We start from the raw sequence: 10,827 nt of genomic DNA on the forward strand, positions 1-10,827 counted from the left end.
AAATTGGTTTTATTTGATCAATTTAAATTTGAAATTAATTTCAACTTACTTACCCGCGCGCGTTGGTTCGGAAAGAAAGCCGTGTCTGCCGTCGGTCGCTGTGCGTCACACGCCCGTTGTCCGGATCCTCCCCAGTTGCCGCTCCACCACTGACTGAGCTCCACGGTGCTTCCGGGTGGGTTGGTTGGACTACCGGAGATTAGATTTTTTTTATCATTCCCTCCTACCGTTTTCATAATTTACGTTGCGTTTGGGTATGGCGCGTATTTATGCAAAAGAAAAGACAGCCCATCCCAGCGCGTACGGGCCCGCCCGGAAAGGTCGTTCATCCGGCTACTGCGATAGGAATCGCAGAAAGGAAGGAAAGTTAGACCAACACGTAAACGGAGAGAGCGCGTATGCAGACTGCGCGGGAGCGACAGACGCGGTGCAAGTGAACCCAAATCAAAGCATACTACGATGATTCACATTACACCTTAGATACACCTAGAGATTGGCTGGCAGGAGGGGATATAAATTATTTTTCGACGTTTTTTTTCCTTTTAAACCACCTCCTCCTCGTCCTCCTCCCTTCTCACATTGCGTTGAAGAAAAACGTGAAATTGTTCCCCAAAATGGATTCCCGGCGGTGCGAGGAGAACACTCCGTCCGCGCCACGCCACGCGTCTCCGTTTGGTACTGCCGGACGTGGTTTGAATTCAATTAATTTTCTATTTTAAGCCGCTTCTGCCGGCTTGCGTGACAGGGTCAGGGTGATGGGCGTGCGCGGTGTGGCAGGCGAACGAAACGAGAACGCCCCGCGGTTGCGTTTATCGTTATGAGGTACGCATCATTCGACATCAGCGCGAGACGCACGACCATCAACATTATTATCATCAGAAATGTGTGTCGAGAATCGAGCTGGTTCTTCCTTATTCCCGCCGTTGTTGCTCATTTTTTATCCTCTCTCGTCAAATGACAAGTGTTTTCGAATGTAACTTAAAATGGGACACACTAGCAGGAAGGCAGTAGGTAAGGGGGTGGCACATTTACGAGGGGTATGAAGTCGTGCGAATAACATCGTGAGAGAAAGGGGCACGAACAGGCGGGAAGGATATCAACCTGATGGGGATGCGCTGGTTTTAGTAAGCATCGGTAAGGGTGGTCATTATGTTGGCCTTATTTATGGGATTCTAAAGACACGCGTAGGAATGTAAATTGGTTTTACGAGTTGAAGCGTTTAATTGATCGGAGGGAGCGATTTTTTTATAGCCGGTCGATGAGTGAAACGTGTGATGCAGTTCATGGATTATACTTTAAAGTTGTTCGATTGTACTGCGGAATTACGTTTGAGTCTTGTAAACTAAAAACAGAAAGAATTGACATAAATGTAGTTCACATAAAATGTGTCATTTTGTTACTAGAAGAATCGTTTGCTATATTACAACCTGAATTCTCCACCTTTGAATTCTCCAGTCAAGTATTTATAAAGGAAACTTACTTCTTAGTGGTACACAATTAGTGACATCAAAAATGCTCACAGAGGGCGCTTTAATCAGCAAAACGATAACTAGTGAACTGTTTGGCTGTGGTTGTTTAAATTATTAACTCTGCATTGAAAAATCATGTATTATTCACTTAGGAATCAGTAACATTACATAAGTAAATACACGAAAACAAACCTATCTCACTCAAAGTTTGCATGCTTCCATCGAAAGTTAAAGTCGCATGTATCCTTCTCAGATAATAAAAAAGCAAAACTCCCCCCACACCCCATTGTTTACACCCAACATCAACCCCCAAAACACCAAACCAAACTTGTTATCGTTCATTCTTCATCACAGCCGCCAGCATGCCGCGCAAAAGGAACGAAAACGAATCGATCAAAACGCTCCAACTTTCATCGACGAAAACACGCTCCCGGACCGCAGACAGCAACCACCCACCGCTCCCAGCTCGAACCTGCCTCCCCTCCCCCTCCTGAGCCAACTAGGCAACCGCACAGCACAATGACAGTTGGGCGATGAGAGGACCACCTCAACAGCTCATCAATTAACTGACAGGCAAGCCAAGAACGAAAACAACAGCGGACAGCCCTTTACGGAACCGGCTACAGCTCACGCACCTTCACCTTGCTCATTTCTCATTCTCTGCTGAGCGAGTTGAGCGGATGAGAAGCGTTTCAATACACTCTCTCTCTCACACACACACACATGCAACTCTCTCACGCTTGCTGCGTTGTTTGGCATTGGAAGAGCAAAATGAAGGGGAAGTTGTTAGTGTTGTTCTACACCCTCCTCACCAAGCTCCTGCTCTCTGTTTCGTACGCCCACCTTCGGAGCGGTGAGTTAGTAGTTCGATGCCTGGACACAATCAGGCTGTCCGGGAGCATTGCACTACGTCCGATGCGAAAGAGAGCGTAATAGAGAGAGAGAGGGAACGAGAGAGCGTTCTCAGCACATCCTCGCGATTCGGGATCATGCGGTCGGTCGCTCGGCTCGTGCTAGTGTGTCTCAGACAGCGAGTAACCTTCCGTCGTTGCGGTACACTGCAACCGTGCTGCTGTGCTAGGGTCTGTTTTTTGCTCGAGTGTTGGCGATTTTTTGCTGCCCCCCTTTTTATCCCACAACCACACCGTCGTATCCCTGTCTCTCGCTCCTTCTCTCGTTGTTAGAGGGAAAGTTTGACAAGATTTTTCACCGCACGCCACCTTACGCAGCGGCTGCTGCGTGTACGCTCTAGGCGGGTGCAAAGATGTGTAGGGAAAATCCATGTTTCGTGCTGTGGTTAACAGGCTTATTCGTTTTTTTTGTTGCTTTGATTTTGTGCGTGAAAACAGTGCAGTGCCGTGAGTGAAAATACGGTGAAACCACTAATCCTACAGTGAACGCCTTTCGTCTCCATCCGTGGGCTAACGAACCCCATCAACGGGCAAATGAATGTGTCTCGTTCCAACGACACTGCTAAGGATGGGCAGCATTGTAAAGTGTGCAACTGTGTACGTGTGCGTGTGTGTGTGCGCGACTTTTATACACAGTGCGTTTGGGTCCGTTGACAGTTTGATAATAAAGTGATAAAATATTGTCCGTTGCCCCACCTTCGGGCGGAAAGGCGCAGAAGACAAGCATAGACGGACCGTCTGCGGTTGTTGCGTTCTAAAGTTGCGTGCGTGCTGGTTGGCAAAATAAAAGGAAGCAAAACACAAACCAGTGAAAAAAGGGTGAGGCACCACGGGCAAACAACAACAACAACAACAACAGCAGCAGCAGTAAAAAATCCACACGCAGCTCAACAAACTTTGCAACGAGCGACCACTCCGTGTGAAGCTTTTTATCCCCGTGTGTACGCATGTACTGGTGCTGCGGTGTGTGTTTGTGTGTGTCTGTACGTGGATAAGTGCAGAGCGGAGTGTAGTCTTTTTTCGATTTCAAGGTGTGCCTGGGCACGGTTTTTAGACCGAGCAGCAATAAAGCAGCAATAATTATGGGCTGTCGCCGGTGGCACGAAAACATATTACGTTTGGTCAAATGTATCATTACATTACTATCTCGAAGAATTTATTACTTTTTTCTTTTCATAAGAAATTAAGAAAACACTGCGTAAACACGTTCAAACGTGAATCGGTAAAACTCACAACACATTGGAAGTGATATTTTGTTGGTAGCCGATTTGACCGAAGAAGTCGACACTGCCCGAATCGGAGTTGCTGGAAAATGCCAAAGGTGAACGCCACTCGCGCGCTCAGTGAGCAGGCGAGCAGTAAAATGGCTTAATAAATTATACACTTCCTCTTCCCAGGCAGGGAAAAACGGGCTTCGAAACAGCACTTTTGCGGGGCAATGGAGACGCCTGGTGACTGCTTTGTACCGCGCTGCGAATGGGAAGTGGTGTACCAGACCACACTGGTGCTGTACTTTAAGGGTGAAAATCTTATCATACCTTTAGCTCTTTGTACAATTGAAATGGTGTTACAAATGAAAAATATCATTCGCTTCCCGACGACACACAATCATTGCAAATGCTTGCACATGTAATGGGACGATAAACGGAAAAGCCCACGGTGGCACATATTTGAACGCCCACTTGGCATTGGTTTTGGTGGGGGTTTTGTCTCACAAAGTTACTGAACGCCCTTGTCTAGGGAGTAGAGCAGGGCAGCGTGTGTAAGGGCAAGCCCTTTCGGCCATCCAACCTTCCAAATCCACCGAGTCCACGCGCACTGGGGAGCAAAAATCCATCAAAAAGCAGTTGATTTACCGCCGATTTATCGTTTCACTCTAATGAAAGAGAAAGAGAGCAAGAGAGAGAGATAAACCGAAAGGAAGATTGAGAGAGTCAGTATGGGAGAGTTCTTTGCCTGTAAAACTCTCATCACTCTCATCTCACCGTTCGGCTGTGCTCAATCTTTCGGGACCGGTTTTTTTGCGCGACACGATGAGAAAAAGTCCGACTCCTTCAGACTCGTAAATTCAATACACTGCGAGAAATTGAGGAGTGGATGAGTATGGCGAAGTTTTGGGTGTGCGATATCGCTTTTCGCTTTTTCGACCGTTTTTCTCTTCTAGTTTAAGTGACAGCTTAGATAGATACTTTTGCTCTCTCCAGCAGAAGGAAGCAAGCCGATATGTGTTCCTTGTGCGGCTGTGTATGTGTGTGTGTGTGTGCGTGTGTCTCTATGTGTGGGTGCGAGAGGCTTACAAGACAGCTGATGGGCTTCGGAGACAAACAGCGCCATCGTTTCGCACACCCAGGGAAAACCAGCCAAACGGTACGGATTATTTATTGCCCCCAGCTTGATACGGCTACTCCCGCTGGTTCGGGAGGTGTTCGGTTCCCCGTTCGCTTTACCCCTTCGTTTGTGTACGAGAATATTGTACGGTTTTGTTGTTCGGTTTTGGTGGTAGTGTAATGAGAGTTGAATGAATTTCGCCAACCGCCCTCCTATCCCATGCGATTCTCTCGGCTCCCTTTCCCTCTGGGGGAGGGTTGCTGCAGCACTACGACTCGCTTGCCGGTATCGACAAAAGAGCAAAAGGTCGACTGTAGGTGGCGTGATAGGAGGGACGGGGGACGACGAATGACGAGGGATGTTTGATGGAGCGGTATAATTGGATATGATAATGCAATGCAGAAACTATCGTATGGCTCAAAGTTTGTTTGCTGCTCAAGTTTCGAGACTGTGATATTAATTAGATCACCCAGTTTCGGCAAGGAGTAGAAAATTGAGTGGCTACAGTTTGGAGTAACTTTGGAACGTACTGCACGAATTGAACGATGATAGTTGGGTTTATGAAAATGGATTCTTTTGTAAAATGTTTTGACAACATGAGCATACTGAGTAACTTGATTGCTATGAACTTTTTTTATGTAATACAAGTCTCATAGTCGTTTAAACAGATTTCGATGGGGACGCCTAGTACTTTGTAGAAAGGGGAGACGTCTCCATGTTTTATGTGTCTATATCGCATAAATAATAGACCGCTTTTTAACTTGTTGCGAATAGTATGTTAACAGTTTATAAATGTCACCAATTAGATTTGTTATTGTGCTTTGATTAGGTTTAAAAAATGCCAAAATTCCAAATGCCTCAATCAAATTATTTCAATTCATGGAGGCGCCCAGTGTTCGGTATCAAAATGTACTGATAGCACACTTATGATTTAATTTGTTATTAGTATATTTAATAATTATAATTTTGTGTGTGATAGCTTCAAAATACCACGATGTTATTTCTATGCATAAAAAATGTTGTTTTACAACTTTTTATGAATATAAAACTAATAAAGGGCTTTACAACACTTAAACGGCCAATTTAATCCAGTTTTATCTTGTTTATTAATATCATTCATTATATTATTTAAATAAAGATGCAATTTTTGATTTAAACTAATATAAATTTCTTTAAAAATACCATTTATATCATAATAGTTCTAAGTATAGGTCATGCTTTCAATTATTAATCAATCAATCAACCAATGCATAGTGATCAGAATTTTATCATAAAAGTACGTGCTACGAAAAAAACAATTGAACAATCGACACAATAATTATTTTGCAAATTTGTTCCCGATTGAACCCGTATCGCTTCACACTCAGGAAACCTCACACAGCCCTGCACAAATTGGCAGCTAACTAGCGCTTGTTTTTTCTCTTCAATCTACTTCCCACCACCCAAGGAATGGACTTATATCGTGAGCAATAAGCAAAACCATACACCGGTAAACCCCGGCGCTACCGCCTAGCTCTAGTTGATTGGCTTTCATCTGCTGTGCCGATCCGTTCGATTTAGTACGAATATGAAATGTTTGCCTGCGCTTGCCATTGTACCATGTTTTTGTTGGCCAGCTTATCAATGAAATCACCAGAGCTTCGTTCGGTTTTAACTTTGCAGGTTGGCACGATGCAACGCTTCACATGCTTTTGTTGTGACTTTGTATTGGCTTGGCCGCCGTGTGTTCTGTCCGTTCTATTTGGCACATCAGCTCAGAAGGTGAATATTGCTGTTGTTGTTGTTGTTTTTTTTTTTTTCATTCGTTTGCACACTTTTTCCACGTGCTGGTATAGGAGTTTACCATCCAATTCCCCACTATTGAGACACAAACGACAGAAAAATCCAATCTCCATTGCCAAAACGAACCAAAATAGTCGACAAAAAAACCAAACCACCCAACAACCAACCCACTATCTCCGTGAAGTAAGAGTTGCAGTTGCTGACAAAAAGTGCGCGAAACAGATAACAAAAAAAAAAAAGAAAAAAGAAAAACAAACGCACAAAAATGAAAAACAGCAAACTCAGCTACAAACATTGCCGTGTCGGTGTGGAAAACAACGGCGCGTAAGCGTAGCGCAGGGCCGGGCGTACGGCTAAAATTAGAAACGGCGTGCACGCTGGGCTTGTTTGCCTATTAATACGAATCCGCAAAAACCCAGCGAAACAATGAACTATTGCAACGATCGTGGAAGGGAGTGATGGAAAGGAGGGGGGGGGGGTGAACTCCCGCTGCCAAAATTTAAAAAAAATCGGCTGCCTGTACTATAGTGGTACGATGAATGAAAAGAGGTGGAAATGGTACAAGAGGCCAAAAGACACATGATGATGATGCGAGAAAGAGTTATTATGATGTGCGCACGTTTCATGCGAAGTGGAACGATAAAATCGCACCTTTAATGTACCCATGTGTGTATGTGTGTGTGTGTTTGTGCTAGGTAAATATTTGTATGAAACTCTAACCGGCATGGTGACAGACACTAGCGTAATTGGTTTAATGCACCGGACAGATGTTTGCAAAACGTTTGATGAATTTTTGGTGTTTTTCTTCACTTAAACGATTAAAAATCGATCGAATGGTTGAGCGACGAATGGCAAATCAAATTTTTTATTTCACAATGTAAAGAAATGTCTCGTATAGTTATAAAATTCAGTCTCTTTTAATATCAAAAGTATAACTTATTTTTTCTAGCAACATTCTTTTGTGCAAAAACGAACATTTCTTTCACTCTCTCTCTCTCCAAATTTCCAAATCCAAATTTAACGCATTGAATTGCATTTTATGCCCAACCCACCCAGCCTCGGCACCCTGCAGGCATAGCACATCCACTGCATTGTTAGGGATGCGTCCTCGCAATGCATAAATTGAGCTAAATTATGCACCTGAATCGGGCTCTAGGAGTTCTAGGACGATCGTTGCTATTGCGAAACGGTGCACCAGCTCAAACATTTGTCCTCTGTGTGGCTTCCAATTTTACCTGCACCTGCACAACCCTTTTCCCCTACTTTCCCCTTTCCCCATTCAAGAATGCGGGAGTCCAAGCCCTACTGCGCGGGAAGAAAACTTTCCACAGAAAGGGAAGAGGAGGGTCTCATAATTGAGCCCTGGGCGAGCTGCTAGAAACTTTTCATCGATTTGTGCTGCAAAGAAGCGAGTGCATATTGTGTTAAAGGGAGGAGCGCGGTGGTTCACAGGAATCATGGGATCATGAATATGTATTACGCTGCCTGTTAACGATAATTGAATTCATTTTCTCGTTGGAACGGCGTGCCCACCGTTGCCTTCTCTACGAAGAGAGAGAGGGGGAGAGTATGTTTGAAGAGGGATTTAAGTTCCCCGGAAACGAAACGAACGAAGGGTGGTACACTCCCGAAAGGAATGGAAAGAAAAAGTGTGGCCATTTAAATCGACTCATCGTGCAACCTTTTATCACCTGACCATCAAGCGTACCATGAAGCGGGGTGCGATTAAATGCGGTTTCCTCCATATGGTGGGCAGCGATATTGTATCATTATTCATAACGACTCCATCGTCTTGTTTTTTTTTAGTGTTGTTTGCTAGGGCAAACAGGTACCCGTCCACGGCTTTTGGGCCGATTATCTCCCCGGGTTTGATAAGCACACATTTGGGGGTGGTTTATTACGGTCACACATAGGGACATACACGCACACACACACACATGCATATATGCACATAAATTTCACATAATGCTAGAAGCTGCTCTTGTCGCTTTCTTATCTACGCTGAGCTGTATTTATATGAACACACACACACATATGATACTGTCCCGCCTAAATCGAAAGGTCACGCGGTCGGTTCATGCAAGAGCGAAGGTTTATAAACCCTTCGGGGCGTTCGGTCTACCCCTTTTTCCGACCCCTCACTCTGAATCCGTGAACGCATGGTGCACACGATCGATGAAGCGAACGATGAAGCGTGTCCGTTAATGGTCCGCACGGTCCCAGTGGGATCCGATGCCCGCGGTGGAATTGATGGATGAAATTTTCGGTTGAATTTTCATGCGGAAAGAGACCAAAAAAAAGGAGGGCAGGGATGGGATTGATGGGAAAGGCGCGTGGCGGAGGACACAAAGCATATTTGCGTACAGGATATATTGCCATTTATTGAACTCTTAGCGTTCAAGACAGAGTACAGTGGGCGGGAGTAAATGGGACGAGTTCGTGCAAGCTTTTCTTGAGATTTATCTTTCCATTCCCGTACCGGTACCGATTTGTGAGGGATGAGGACGACCAAGGGGAGGGCGGGCTAGGGAGTGCTAAACGTAATGAAGAGTCGAGACCGAGAAAATCCCATTTTATTGGAGCTATTTCGCAAGTATCAGGGTCGCGAGAGTATCGATGGAATGTGACAGGGAGCGAGTGCGGCAAGAAGGGATAGAAATCGAAGCCATGACGTCATTGTTAAACGATGCCATGCGAATGGAATGGTTTGAATTGCGTCACTGCTTTGGGTGGGAGTTTGGCTCCTAGAAGAATTTAGGGATGGTAACTTAGAATGTTGTTGGAAAGTGGCCATTTATATTCATTTTAGTTTTGTTCTACTTAATATATTAGTTTTGCCATTTTTTTAACAACTTGCACTTGCCCATAAGCATAGCTTTTTCCTGAAAAGCATTACTGAATTGTTACCGTAACCAGTATTTCTGACAGTAACTGACAGAGGGTGGCAGTAAAATAAAAATCTTCACCAAACTGCCACTTGAAGTTTTCCTCGACAACTTAAACACACCACCGCCAGCCACTCATCTTCACGCCCCTTCTATCCAGCAACCACCATCATCAGGTCCGACCCCAGTGCACCATCGGCAATCGGCAATTACTGTCAACACGTCTCCGGCTTTAAGCTGCAGGCGATCGGAACCGAGAGAAAGAGCGAGAAAAAAAACCACCAGCTCGGCCCTTTACCCCGCTGCAAGTGCTCCTGCACCCAAAACCGTGCCAATAAATGTCTCAATCACTCTCGCGTCCAACAACGCGCCGGCAGTGTTTGCGGAACGGTTCGCGGAAACTTCGGTTGTCCACCACCGTTTGCCGCCACCTTGGATAGCGTCCTCCTGCTGTCTGTGTGTATGTGTGTGTTTGTGTGTATTACAAAAGTTTACCAAAGAAGGAAGGTGATAATTCCTTTCGGCTGCGAAAGTGCCAATAGCACATGTGTCCAAGTCTCACCGCCCAAAACGGACGAAGGAAATAAGGAAGAAAAGAAAAGTGGAAGCCGAAGACTACAAACATGGGGATCGAATGCCCTATCCCGAGTGCTCAGCGCCAGCCGAGGGAAAGCAGTAACACAAATAACAGGGAAAACGCTTGGGAATTCAATTCCGGAAAATCCCCTTTTCTTTTGGGAGAGTGGAGAAACGGAGGGGGGAAGGGTCGAGCTGCTGTTCCATTCTTTTCTGCCAAGAGAGCGGAAAGACATGATTTGACCGGATAGATAAGACATAAAAAATAAATATTACCTTCTGGTGTTGTTTGCGGGAGGGTGGGTGGTTGTTCGAGGGGATTCAACAGACAGGCAGGAAGTACATCGGAAGCTGAAGAGAAAAGTCCGCGCAGAAAAGATGCGAAAAGGAAGAAGAAACGTACAATCACGGGAGGATGTACTTCTTGCCTACCACCGGGAAGTCGGGAAGTGGGAGAAGAAAAAAAAACGAAGCAAACCAGCAAACGCTTCGACCGCATAACCGAGGATGCCTCTTTTCTACGACCCTATCAACTTCCGCTCCGGTTCTCTTCAGTCCAGCTTTTCTTTTTTTTCTTGTTCGCTCTTACTCGATCGGTCGCTGCAGTTAAGAGCCGGGTGCAGTTTTTGCAAGAAGGGAGGAGATGAAATGCGGAAGCGGAAAAGAAACAACGGTAAGACCGGCTCCAGCTAGAGCTGGACGGGAGTGGGGTGGAGTAATAATTGAAACCGGGAAGTAACCACCGGCAAACACGGGGGAACAGTCGGAAGTTGTTGGTGTGTTGGAAAATGAGGGACGGGGGGTGGTGCCTTCCCATCGTTACATTTTGCTTCCCGTCAATGTCGATATCATCAACAGGAGTGGCGCACTTTTCCC

The sequence above is a fragment of the Anopheles gambiae genome, chromosome 2, assembly GCF_943734735.2.
Source record: "Anopheles gambiae chromosome 2, idAnoGambNW_F1_1, whole genome shotgun sequence".
In the NCBI taxonomy this organism is placed as follows: Eukaryota; Metazoa; Arthropoda; class Insecta; order Diptera; family Culicidae; genus Anopheles; species Anopheles gambiae.